General features: G+C 44.9%; 1 pseudogene; it reads left to right on the forward strand.

The window, feature by feature from the left end:
- Positions 1 to 1024: 1024 nt before the first annotated feature.
- Positions 1025 to 13771, forward strand: part of LOC135872954 (DNA (cytosine-5)-methyltransferase 3B-like) — a 130493-nt pseudogene continuing 117746 nt past the window's right edge.

Raw genomic sequence — 13771 nt, forward strand, 5'->3', positions numbered from 1 at the left:
ATCCACCCTGACACATAGACAGGAGATCGAATTCATTGGAGCTCACCTGGACTCAATTCGAACCAAAGCCTCACTCCCACACAACAGATTCCTTGCTATCAGACATCTCATACGCACGCTCTCTGTTTGTCACACGATACAGGCAAAAATTTGCCTACAGCTCCTTGGCCACATGGCAGCCACCACCTTCATTGTCAAGTACACCATGCTGCACATGAGATGTCTTCAGGGCTGGCTCAACTCCAGCTACAAACCCAGCAGGTACAGCCTCTGCATGCTGCTAACTCCGCCAGCGAACATACTAGCTTCCCTACAATGGTGGACAAGACCAGAGAACCTCTGCACGGGCGTTCCCTTCCAACAACAATCCCCCATGCTCATGCTCACCATGGACGCTTCCCTGATTGGTTGGGGAGCACATCTGGGGGGACACACGGCACAGAGCCGTTGGTCCATGCCAGAGATGCGTCTACACATAAATCTTCTAGAGCTCAGAGCAGTGAGACAAGCCTGCCTTCACTTTCTTCCCCTCATAAAGAACAAATCTATCCAGGTCCTAACGGACAATATAGCATGTATGTTTTACATCAACAGACGGGGGAGCACGATCGCACTCCCCATGCATGGAGGCCATCTGGTTGTGGAATTGGTGCATACAACACCACATACAAATTATTGCTTCGTACCTACCCGGCTGTCACAACACTACCGCCGACGCACTCTGCAGACACTTCTCCACAGAACACGAATGGGAATTGCATCCCGCGATACTACAACAGCTCTTCTACCACTGGGGCACCCCATCAACAGACCTCTTTGCCACAACCCAGAATCGCAAATGCCACCTATTTTGCTCCAGAGCAGGATTCGGGACTGCATCCCTAGGAGATGTGTTCCTCATCCCATGGAACAACTATCATATGTACGCCTTTCCACCGATCCCTCTGATACACAGGGTCTTGCACAAGATCAGAGATGACAAGGCCCGGGTCTTACTTATTGCCCCGGCTTGGCTGAGACAGAAATGGTATACTTACCTGCTCCACATGTCTGCCCGTCCTCCACGGACTCACCCCAACAGACCAGATCTGCTTTCTCAGGACAACGGACTGATTCTTCACCCTCAGCTCGAGAAACTCCACCTGACAGCGTGGTTCCCTCATGGTTCCAGACCCACAAACTAGCCTGTTCTGAGCAAGTCCGATACGTACTCCTGCATAGTAGAAAAGACTCCACTCGTAAAACTTACTTACAGAAGTGGAAGCGCTTCTCCCTGTGGTGCTCAAATAAACACTTAACACCCCATACTGTGACCCTCCCTAACATCCTAGAGTACCTCCTGAAAGTAAAACAGGACGGACTCTTGCTCAGCTCCATCAGAGTACACCTCGCGGCCCTCACCACCTTCCATGATTTGTTAGACGGCTATTCACTCTTTGCCCACCCCACCATAAAATGCTTTCTCATGGGTCTACAAAATCTCTACCCTGAGATTTATCCATCGGCAGCTGCATGGAATCTCAACCTCGTTCTTCGCGGTCTTGTGAAACCTCCATTCGAGCCCTTAGCTACCTCATCTCTTCTTCACATGTCCATAAAGGTAGCTTTCTTGGTTGCTATAACATCAGCAAGGAGAGTAGGGGAAATAAGCGATCTGATGGCCTAGCCTCCCTACACAACCTTTTCTAAAGACAAAGTTACCCTGCGACCACACCCTAAATTTCTCCCTAAGGTGGTGTCCACCTTCCACCTTAACCAACCAATATACTTACCTACAGGGCCGGCTCCAGGCACCAGCCGAGCAAGCTCGTGCTTGGGGCAGCAGATTCTAAGGGGCGGCATTACCTCCAATCCTTTTTTTTTTTTTTTGCTTCACCACTCCGGCCGCCCTGTAGGGGGCGACGGCACAGAGGAGGGGAGCGCCCTCCTGGGAGCGGGCTGCACGCTCCGTCTGCCCCAGCCAGTGCCAGGTCTGCAGCAAGCCCGGCAGGGCAGCCCGCGTCTTTCCCTGCCCGCCGACCGGAGCGGCGCGGAGCCCTCCTGGCAGGTGGCATGGCGGGAGGGGCCGCGTGGCGAGCGCCCTGCTGAAGGAAGCCCTGGCCGCCCCCCTTCTCTCTCTCCCCCTCCCGCTCCCTCTCCCTCCCCCTGCTAGCTGGGGCGCACACTCCGCTGCCAGGGGCATATCTGAAGTGCAGGGAGTCCCCCTGCACCCTGGCTCCAGCCGCCCTGCACGGTTTTTTTGTATGTTTTTTTTTGCTTCACCGCTCCGACTGCCCCGCAGGTTTTTTTTTTTTTTTTTTCTTGGGGTGGCAAAAAAGCCAGAGCCGGCCCTGCTTACCTACATTCTATCCCAAACCTCATGAGAGTCCGCATGAGGCAACTCTGCATACCCTCAACATCAGACGAGCAATTGCCTTCTATTTAGACAGGACTAAATCATTTTGTAAGTCCTCGCAACTATTTGTCTCCACTACCGAGAGATTGAAGGGTGTGGCTATCTCTAAGCAAACGCCTTTCCAAGTGGATCTCTGACTACATCAGATCCTGATACCGCATTCAGAATGCTCAACTGCCCGAAGGCATCAGAACTCATTCTACTTCCTTTGGCGAGAGAGACAGACCTGAAGAAGAGCTCTGTGGAGCTCAAAAGCTTGTCTCTTTCACCAACAAAAGTTGGTCCATAAAACAAACAAACAAACAAGAGCGATGTTAGTGTACACACTTGACCAAATATCTCCCTATCCACTCTCTAGTCACCACCCACTAAAACTTGAGCATATAGAAGGATATTTGGGACAGCAAAGCAGAGGGGTAAGAAACATTTCTCAGTGATTCACCTGAAAATCTACTCCCACGGTTGACCATTATTCCCAGGTTTGATGCTTTGCCTGTTTATTTCACTGAGGAAGTGTGGTTGTTGTTGTTGGGGTATTTTGGGAGGGGGGGCGCTAGGTTTAATCTTCAGTACAAGCAACCTGACTGAGTGCCTAATGAGTCTGAGAATGAATAGTGGGATAAAGAATTTTTTTTTTTTGCTAGATTACTGCTTCAGATTTGGCCTAGGCCAATAGTGAAAAGAACTAGAACTATTTTGCTAGCTTTGTTGGCCTGTGTGAAATGAGCTAATTAATATCTATTTATTGATGTATGACAGGTATCTGCATTACAGCTGTCATTAGTTGACATAGTTCTTGGAATCTCAACAAAGTATTTATGTTTGGATAGACCCAAATGTTGAACTACTCTCTCAATTCTAATAATGATCCCACTGTTAGATGCCAAGCCATAGGCAGTCTTGCCTAGTAGTTAAAGCAAGAGTTCAGCCTACCAGTTAGAGCAACATCCAGGGTGGGCAGAGTCCAGAACAAGTCAAGGGTCAGTTCTGGAGAGATAGGAGCCAGAGCCAGAGAGTCAACCAGAGTCATGAGCTGGGGTGAAGCCAAGGATCAGTACCCCGGGGCAGCCAAGATACACATTGAACAACCAGAAAGCTACTGCTGTTGCTGCTGATGAGCTTAAAAGCCAGTCAGCTGCCCTTCATGACCAATCAGGTGGTGCAGTCATTCAGGTAGCTTGCTGCAGGCTAGCTATTCTTGTTGAGTTGCTAGGAGACCAAATCTACTGCAGGCCCTGATCCCTGACACCCTCCAGGACAGAGTAGAAGTACATTGGAGGCAGGCGCAGAGAAATATGCATTGCTATTCATGCTGTGCCTCTTCTGTGGATAAACAGAGGACTTCACCTGCTGGGACAGTCAATTTGTCACCTTTTTAAGCACTGAATTCACTTAAAGAAAAAAACAAACACTACCCTCATCAGTGCTGCATTTTTGGGCCTTATCTATTAAATAGTATTTTATTTTGATTTACTGGTTATCTGTCACGTAACATTGCTATCACTAACTGGAGTTTTGGCCTATTGTGGAGCACTGGGTAGTTTCCCTTATGTGGTAAGGTGCTGGGACCAATCTCATGATATTTTTTATTAGATATGTTAATGTGGCAGGAAGCGGTGGCCAGCACATCCCTCGGCCCGCGTCACTTCCCAGTGGGAGCCGCAATTGGCCGAACCTGCGGACGCGGCAGGTAAACAAACCGGCCCGGCCCGCCGGGGTGCTTACCCTGGCGAGCCGCGTGCCAAAGGTTGCCAATCCCTATGCTAGATTGATGTCTGCATTGTTCTTTCTGTTATTAAAAAAAAAAAAAACCAACCAGGGATTTAAGAATACTGTAACAATTACCTGTTTGCCAGCTTTTTTTTCCTTTAAGAAAATAAATCATGCATAAAACATAGGGGGAAAAAAGGATTTTGGTTAGGAAATTGACTTCCTTCTGCTTTCTGGGAATCCTACAGAACTATATAAGGTAATAGTGAGTGTCTGAAAAGCTTGCTTACTGTACTTCAGTGAACAGAAGATTTGTTGCAGTGTGACTAATAGACATGTTAGTCTGTGTTTTAGACTCTCACCTGGGAATTAAATTTTATTGTTTCTTTGCCAACTTGGATTTTTGTTTTTTTTGGGGGGAAAAGGTGGGGTAGTGTTGTCCTGCACAAACTGAGCTGGAAAGGATCTCAGCACGCAAACAAGCTATTGAAGAATAACAGATAACTTGGAAATATTGGGTCAGTCTTGAAGTGACTATTAAATATGTGTTTGAAAATTCTGTTTTTGCCATATTAAAAGTGTAAAACCAAGGGACTACATAAATTATGTTATTAAAAGTGTGTGTGTGTGTTTACTGGATATATTCACTCTGAAAGGTGAAAGTGATGCCTTAGTGGAATTATGTGAATGAAGTCAAGATGGAGCTACTGGACTAAATCAAAGACAAAATGATATGAAAATGATGTGAATGAAGCCAAAAAGAAACTAGCAGCTGAAATGAAACAATATGACCAAACAACAACAATACATGCAAAGTAGGCCAAAGAAATGTGACATAACTGAATTTGAACAGCCAAACTGTAAAGTGAGGATTTTTTAAAAAATGAACTTAAAGGAAAAAGACAAATGGAAACAATGGGGTACATTGTTAGGCCCCAGTTCTAATCTCTGGTACTAACTGTGCAATGTTCCACAAGCACAATAAAGGATTTTTCTAATTACACAGTGAAACATACTCTTCTGTGAAATGCGATGTGTAAGAAATGGAACTCACAAAGAACCTGATCCAGAGCCCATTGAAATCAATGAGAATCTTTTCATGGATTTCAATTTGCTTTGGATCAGATCCTAAGACCCTGATCCTTAGAGGCAGTATGATCTAGTGGGTAGGATACTGGACTAGAAATTGGGAGACGTGATTCTATTCCCAGCTCTGCCAGTGACCTGCTGTGTGAACCTGGGCAAGTCACTTGACCTCTCTGTGGTTTTTGTTTACCTTCCCACCCTTTGACTGTCTCACATATATTGCCAACTTTCTGACCGAACAAAACTGAACACCCTTGCCGTGCCCCTTCTCTGAGGCCCTGGCCCAATCACTCCATGCCCCCTCCCTCTGTCGCTTGCTCTCTCCCACCCTCACTCACTCACTCATTTTCACTGGGCTGGGGAGGGTCCCTTTTTGAGCAGGTGTTTGGTTGTAAATTGGACACCTGGCAACCATCACTATCACTGTGCATTTGTACAGTGTTTACCACAATGGAGTCTAATTTCAACGGAGGCCTCTGGGCACTACCGTAATGTAAATAATAATCCTGCATTGGCATCCACTGGCCCAGGTCCCTACAGCTGTGCTGAGTCCCGCAGTGGATGTAGTCTTGAGACTGTTCTAGACTGCTATGGAGGCAGACAGGCATGGAACCTGTCTGAGAGTTAGAAAGTTACAGTTTGCTCCTTGATGACCCATCCCCTTTTCCACAGCACCCAGTGCAGTCACAGCAGCTTAGATCCATAATTTAAAAAAAAAAAAAAGTTTGGAAAAAAAATCCATTATTTCTATGTGTCAAAGAAAACCAAACCTTTTTTCAATGTTAAGATTAAAATCCAGTTGACTAAGGCCTGCGAAAACATAAGGGTCATACTCCACTCAACTTCTGCCTTTGAGCTTTGGCCAAACCTAACATCACCTACTGATCTGAGACACTTGTATTACGGCTTATCAGGAATGGGTTGTGTATGGAGCACCAGTCCGGCACAATGTTACTTTCCCACCTTGTTTTCTCTTTTAAACCAAGACCCTGAGCCCGGGAGGTAATGGGTACTTGCAACTTCATTGACTTCTGTGAGAGCTGTGGTCACTCAGACCTGGGTCCACAATGGTATTTAAGCACCTAATTTCCATTGAAATCAATGGAATTAGATGCCTAAATACATTTGAGGAGCTGAGTCTTAGATGATTTAACAAGATAATGTCAATGTTGTACTAATAGGTAACGGCTGACTCATAGACAAAATTTTAGGTGACAAATCTGAGGAAGTGTCCCAGATGCAGGTGTCAATAGAGCAGGGTTTGGAACAAATTAATAAATTAAATGGTAATAAGTCACCAGGACTAGATGGTATTCACCCAAGAGTTCTGAAAAAACTCAAATATGAAATTGCAGAACTACTAACTGAGGTATGTAACCTATCACTATAATCAGCCTCTGTACCAGATGACTGGAGGATAGCTAATATAATGCCATTTTTTAAAAACGGCTCCAGAGCCAATCCTGGCAATTACAGGTCAGTCAGCCTAACTTCAGTAGCAGGCAATTTGGCTGAAACTATAGTAAAGAACAGAATTATCAGACATATAGATGAACACAAATGTTGGGGAAAAGCCAATATGGCTTTTCTAAGAGAAATCATGCCTCACTCATCTATTAGAATTCCTCAAGGATGTCAACAAGTATATGGACAAGGGTGATCCAGTGGATATAAGAGTACTGGGACTTTCAGAAAGCCTTTGACAAGGTCCCTGACCAAAGCCTCTTATGCAAAGTAGGCAGTCATGGGATGAGAGGAAAGGTCCTCTCATGGATCAAAAACTGATTAAAAGATAGAAAATAAAGGGTAGGAATAAATGGTCAGTTTTCACAGTGGAGACTGGTAAAGTGGGGTCCCCCAAGGATCTGTCTTGGAACCAGTGTTATTCAACATATTCATAAATGAATGAAGGGGTAAATAGTGAAGTGGCAAAGTTTGCAGACAATACAAAATTACTCAAGATAGTTAAGTCCAAAGCAGACTGCGAAGAGTTACAAAAGGATCTCACAAAACTGGGTGCCTGGACAACAAAATGGCAGATGAAATACAATGTTGATAAATGCAAAGTAATGCACACTGGAAAACATAATTCTAACTGTACATCCAAAACAACGGGGGTATAAATAGCTGTTACTACTCAAGAAAGAGATCTTGGAGTCATTGTGGATAGTTCTCTGAAAACATCTGCTCTGTGTGCAGTGGCAGTCAAAAAAGTGAACAGAATGTTAGGCATCATTAGCAGAGGGATATATAATAAAACAGAAAAAATCATAATGCCACTATATAAATCCATGATGCGCCCACACCTTAATACTGCATGCAGTTCTGGTCACCCCATCTCAGACAAGATATATTAAAATTGGAAAAAGTACAGAGAAGGGCAATAAAATGATTAGGGGTGTAGAACATCTTCCATATGAGAAGAGTTGGAATTTAACAGTGTAAAGTGCAAGGTCATGCACTTAGGAACTAACACCAAGGAATGTTGCTATATATATATATATAAAAGTATAGAGATATCCTATTTCCTAGAACTGGAAGGGACCTTGAAAGGTCATCGAGTCCAGCCCCCTGCCTTCACTAGCAGGACCAAGTACTGATTTTTGCTCCAGATCACTAAGTGGTCCTCTCAAGGATTGAACTCACAACTCTGGGTTTAGCAGGCCAATGCTCAAACCACTGAGCTATCCCTCCCCAAAGCTGGAGATCTATCAGTTGGAAGTGACAGCAGAGGACAAAGCCCTGGGGATAATGGTTGATCACAGGATGACTATGAAGGCAGCACAGAAGTGAGAGTGGCACAGAGGTCTGGGCTCTGAAGGCAGCACAGCCATGGAGCTTCCTGCAGATGGGGGAGGTTCCTGGAGGTGGGTCTGACCTGGCCCCAGGAGCAGCCCATGCAGGGGAAGAAGAAGTCCTGCCCCTCCCCAGGTCCAAATTCAGGACTTGGAAGTTAAAGGGGCCTTGGGCTTGCTGTGGGAGGGAGCACAGCACCTCCTGGAACATGGGGCCCTGGGTGGTTGTCCACCCATAAGGCCGGCCCTGCCCCCCCCAAAGTGATGACTGCCCATACCCTGTGACCTTCATTTCTGTGCTGCTACTGGCGGCAGCTCTGGCTTTAGAGCTGGGTGCCCGGGCAGCAGCCACGGCTCTCCAGCCACCCAGCTCTGAAGGCAGCGCCCCCATCAGCAGCAGTGCAGAAGTAAGGGTGGCAATCCGTGATCCTCATTGACCCCCTTTGGGATTGGGATCCCCACGGTTACATCACTGAAAATTTAGATGTAATTCGGATACTGTGAAACTGACTATTTTAAAAATCCGATGACTGTGAAATGACCAAAATGGACCATGAATTTGGTAGGGCCGTACATATAACACAAGTACCAGGGGTCACCCAATGAAATTAATAGGTAGCACAATTGTTGTTTTTGTAATAAATAGGTATTACTTTTTCACACAATGCACACTCAACATGTGGAATTCATTGCCAGGGGATGTGAAGGCTAAAAGTATAACTGGGTTCCAAATAGAACTAGGTAAGTTCATGGAGAATAAGTCCATCAATGGGTATTAGCCAAGATGGTCAGGGATGCCACCGCATGCTCTGGGTGTCCCTAAACCTCTGACTGCCAGAAGCTGGGACTGGAAGATGGGATAGATCACTCAATAATTTCCCTGTTGTGTCCATTACCTCTGAAGCATCTGCCACTGGACACTGTTGGAAGGCAGGATACCAGGCTAGATGGACCCCTGGTCTGACCCATTATGGCCACTATGGAACTGCACTACAACACAGCCTCAGCCTCTCTGAGCACCAAAGAAAACATCTCCAACACATTTCCCTAAGGAAAAGGTGCCAAAACCTCTGTTCTTTCAAGTTAAGGGCAATGAGAAGGAGGAAAGGGGAACCTAACCCTGCTGTGTATGGCCTGCAGTTAGGTTCTAGTTTCCTGTTTTTCCCTAGGCTTCAATGAGGAATTTTAAAACATATAACACCCACCGAACCCTTTCACAAATCCACCCTTAGCCCTCCATACCCTTTGTGATAGATTACTCCATGGCAGAGACACAAATGGGTGAGAATTTCAGTGATGTCCCAAAATAAGACTATGGCAAACAGTTAGTTAACTTTCAGAGGGGTAGCCGTGTTAGTCTGAATCTGTAAAAAGCAACAGAGGGTCCTGTGGCACCTATAAGACTAACAGAAGTATTGGGAGCATAAGGTTTCGTGGGTAAGAACCTCACTTCTTCAGATGCTCCCAATACTTCTGTTAGTCTTATAGGTGCCACAGGACCCTCTGTTGCTTTTTAGTTAGTTAACTTGAAGGGGGAAAAAAACAACTTATTTTCTGAGTTAGTTTCTCCTTAGTAAGGCATGACATGTGTGTGTCAAGCAGCTTCCTTTGTGCCTGCTCCATGGCAGATGTGATGTCTGCTTCAGCCCCCAACTATAGACCCTGCCTCTCTAGCTTAAGATGTAGAAACACATGCTATCAATTCTGATTCATTGCCCGGTGTTGACTAAGATTATGGCCATCATATAAATAGGAGCTCATCCAGGATTTGAACCAGTGACCTTTTAGGTAGAAAAAGCACAAAACTTTATAGCAGGGGTTGGCAACCTCTGGCACGCGGCTCGCCAGGGTAAGCACCCTGGTGGGCCGGGCCAGTTTGTTTACCTGCCGTGTCGGCAGGTTCGGCCGATCGCGGCTCCCACTGGCTGCGGTTCACCATCCCAGGCGAATGAAGGCAGCACATCTCTCGGCCTGCGCTGCTTCCCGCAGCCCCTATTGGCCTGGGACGGTGAACCACAGCCAGTGGGAGCCGCGATCGGCCGAACCTGCCAACGCGGCAGGTAAACAAACTGGCCCGGCCCGCCAGGGTGCTTACCCTGGCGAGCCGCGTGCCAGAGGATGCTGAGCCCTGCTTTATAGCAAGACTCTGTGGCTGAGACTATAACAGACTCACATCCCCTATAAACTGGTACCACATTATGACTAATGGGTTGTAGATGTTTACATAGGAAAGATGCATCCGAAGAAGTGGGTTGTAGCCCACGAAAGCTTATGCTCTAATAAATTTGTTAGTCTCTAAGGTGCCACAAGTACTCCTGTTATTTTTGCGGATACAGACTAACACGGCTGCTACTCTGAAACCTGTCATTATTAGGGGCTGTCATTCTTCTTGAAGTCTTTGATGTTCTAGCAGCCCTCACACTTGCTAGTAGTACACATCATTTTGTTCAGCCTAGTAATCATCTCTGGACTCTTTCTATGGTCTCTGCACTTCCTACTTTCTCCTCCCTAGGCACAGTTCCAGAACCTGTACACTACAGTGATCATTACATTGTCCACAACCACACCAGCTATGGCTAACTAATCTGTTCCACAAAAGGAGAAAATAGAGCCACAACTACTGTATTTGCTAACTATCAACATAATGGGGCTTGAACCCTGAACAGCACCTTACCTGTATATTTTGACTTCTTTTGGCAAATATTTTCTTCTGACGTCTGCCCTGCACATATCACGCAATTCTGTACCTTTTCCCATGTTTCCTTTGTGTAACTCCAGTTGTAAGGATAATATTCACTTTGAAAGCAAGTGAGGCAGAATTTAAACTTTAGCTCTTCCTAATCTAATTTGGCCTCTGCTAGTAACATATATTTTTGTTGGCCACCCAAATCTACTCTTCACTGGGAGCAAAAGTGATAAACTACTGGAGATAACACTGAGCACAGTTTTGTGGAGCCTTGGTTGTGATATAAGGATGGGAACTGTTTTCACCTTTACAAAGGAGGAAGAAGAGGACAGAGGAGTACCTGTTTTAGGGAAATGCTGACTTACAGCTGCATTGTAATACTTTTCAATGGGATCCTGCTGATGTGATTAAAAGGTGCTGTTCCACAGTTGCATTATCTCATTCACTTTGAAAGGGAAAGCAGCAGAATTGATCAAAACATGCCACCCCACAGCTGCATTCTGAGCCACTTTCAGTGCAGCAGCAGATGATGTGAATGCGAAGTGCTAGGTTTGTTAAATGAGTATGGGATAATGGAAATTGGGTACATTTACTTTTTGCCTCTTCTTTATTCTTCAGTCTCATGAAATGGATCAGTAAACCTCACCCCTATTCAACCATGCCCTCCCTATTCTCACTAGGGTTTCTACGAATGTGCTTTGTATACATGTGGCATAATATTTTGTTAAACCTTTTATTGCTTGCCAAAAACAAGTTGTATGGTTGATTTTAATTAGAGCTAGTTGAATAGTACAAAACGTAATTCACGTAGAGCCATGGTAAGTTTGTTTCACTGTTATTTGGGGAATCATATGTTTCATTGATTTTGAGTTTATTTGGCCTTTAGTTCCTTTCTGAAAATGTTTTTGAATCCCCCCAAATTCATCAAGTTTAGCATGAATAATGAGTCAAATGAAAATACTACTATTTGTTGTTCCTGTTTCTGCTACAAGTTTCAGTCATCCAGTGATCTTCTAAAGAGTAGGAGTAGGGTCTGGATCTGGAATACCTGGACTCCTTGATACCACAGGTTTGAGTGCCAAGCATAGTCAGCTCAGTCATTCATCCTTCCAAGATAGCTAGTAAGTGAAGTTCCCAGTTATGTAGTGTGCCATATGAAGCTTATCTGAAAACCAAGGTCCTGTCTGCTGGATACTAAAGAGACATCCCATGACATTTTTCACAGCAGCAGGGATTTATCCTGATGGCTCCGAGAAACATTTTCCTCCACTGATGTGTAGTGTACTGTGCGCAGGTTGTCTGGCTGCCTGCCTATGCCACCCTATCTGTCCACTTTGGGATCCTTAAGGATGAATGGTGCTATCAAAAAGTATATTTTTATTTGTATTATCGCAGCACCTAAGTGTCCCAGGACCGGATCTCATTGTGCTAGATGCTGCACAAACAAAACAAAAAGACAGACCCTGGCCCAAAGAGCTTACCTTCTAAATATAAGACAAGAGACAACAGATGGATACAGACAGACCAATCACAAGGACACAGTGAGACAATATTGGTACAAGGGAGCACAAGGACACAGTGAGACGATATTGGTCAACATGATAAGCTGTGGTCTCAGGATGCCAGCGGACTGTTTTATATGCCTCACAGCAAAGGAGAGTTTTGAGGATGGTTTTTAAGGAGGCTATTGATGAGCTTTGCAGCTGTTTATGGGGAATAACTCCCAAGTGTGCGGGGCAGCATAGGAGAAAGGATGAACATTCTTGTTTCAAAATGTAAGTGGGCGAGAGAGGCAGGCATCCTGGGCAGATCGGAGGTGGGAGTCAACCCTGTTAATGTTATTAAAAAACGTTAAACAAATCAACCATTAGATGTTAGAGATTTCTTAAAGCCTGTTCTTGAATACTGTGGGTTGAGGCAATCTTCAGTAATAGAACATATTAAAGAAAATTAAAATGTAGTTTGGGTAATTAATTGTCCTCATTATCATCCTCTTTTTCTTGATATGTGATAGGGCTAACCATTTAGCCCTGTCAGTTAATATACTCAATGCCTGGATGTTTCCCAAATCATACTTTTTGTGTTTAAAACATTAAAGTGAAAGGAATGGTAGTGCTAGATGAGTCATTCAAACAGAAATCTGAGGACTGCCACAGTCCAGTGTGCCATAATGAACCTGAACATTGGAAATTCAGGATCAGCATGCTATCCAAACCAGTCAGGGAGAGGAGGCCAGTGAAGAACTGAGCTCCAGATGGCTGACCTTGAAACAGACAGAATAGGGCTGAGCCTGATTGCTTTTTTTTGAGATTAGTCAAAAAGAAGGCGAGAAAGATGGAGGGTTGGCCATTTGGGAAAGGAGTGTGTCAATCAGTAATTGGGGACACAGGTGGAAGAAGGGATCGGCAGGAGAGGGAGCAGTTTTGGATTTTTGCTACCCTTTGTGATAGTGACAAAACCTAGACCAGAGCCTGAACTTCCCTGGGTTCAATCACCCCTCTGGAATGTTGTGAACTGCAGTCTATTCACAGGGGCATACTAATGTTACTTCAGTAGAAACATGTGCCTTGGCACTCAAGGGGAGAACTGTAGATCAATTGTGAATGCTCCAACAACATCTATGGATATTTGTTTCAAGGGGTTGGTGCACATCAGTAGGGAGAATGTCATCACAGCCCTATTTAACACCAGTATCTTACTTAATGGCAGTACTAACCTACATCATTATTTTCATAGTTATCAGCATACCTAATGCATCACTCCTTGATATCAAAAAGTCTAGGTCAAAAGCCCCAAATCAAAGATTTCTAGGGTCAGACTGGAGAATATAACCCCTTTCACATTTTCCAATGTCAGAGAAAATTTGCTGTCAAATGCAATTGCTCCAGTCATACTCATTATGTGCATAGAGGATGGAAATTTAAGGCTGGGATGAGGGTGGAAATTTCAGAGAGCAAACAGTCAGTGGCACTCTGCTGTTTTACATTGTTCTTTCCAAAAGCTGGTAAATTAGAAGCTCATCTTCCACTGCAGCCTAGATTTTTTTTAAATTGTCGTACACTTATTTATACTGCCAGCAAAGCAGATTGTTTATAAACT

The sequence above is a fragment of the Emys orbicularis genome, chromosome 1, assembly GCF_028017835.1.
Source record: "Emys orbicularis isolate rEmyOrb1 chromosome 1, rEmyOrb1.hap1, whole genome shotgun sequence".
Classification (NCBI taxonomy): Eukaryota; Metazoa; Chordata; order Testudines; family Emydidae; genus Emys; species Emys orbicularis.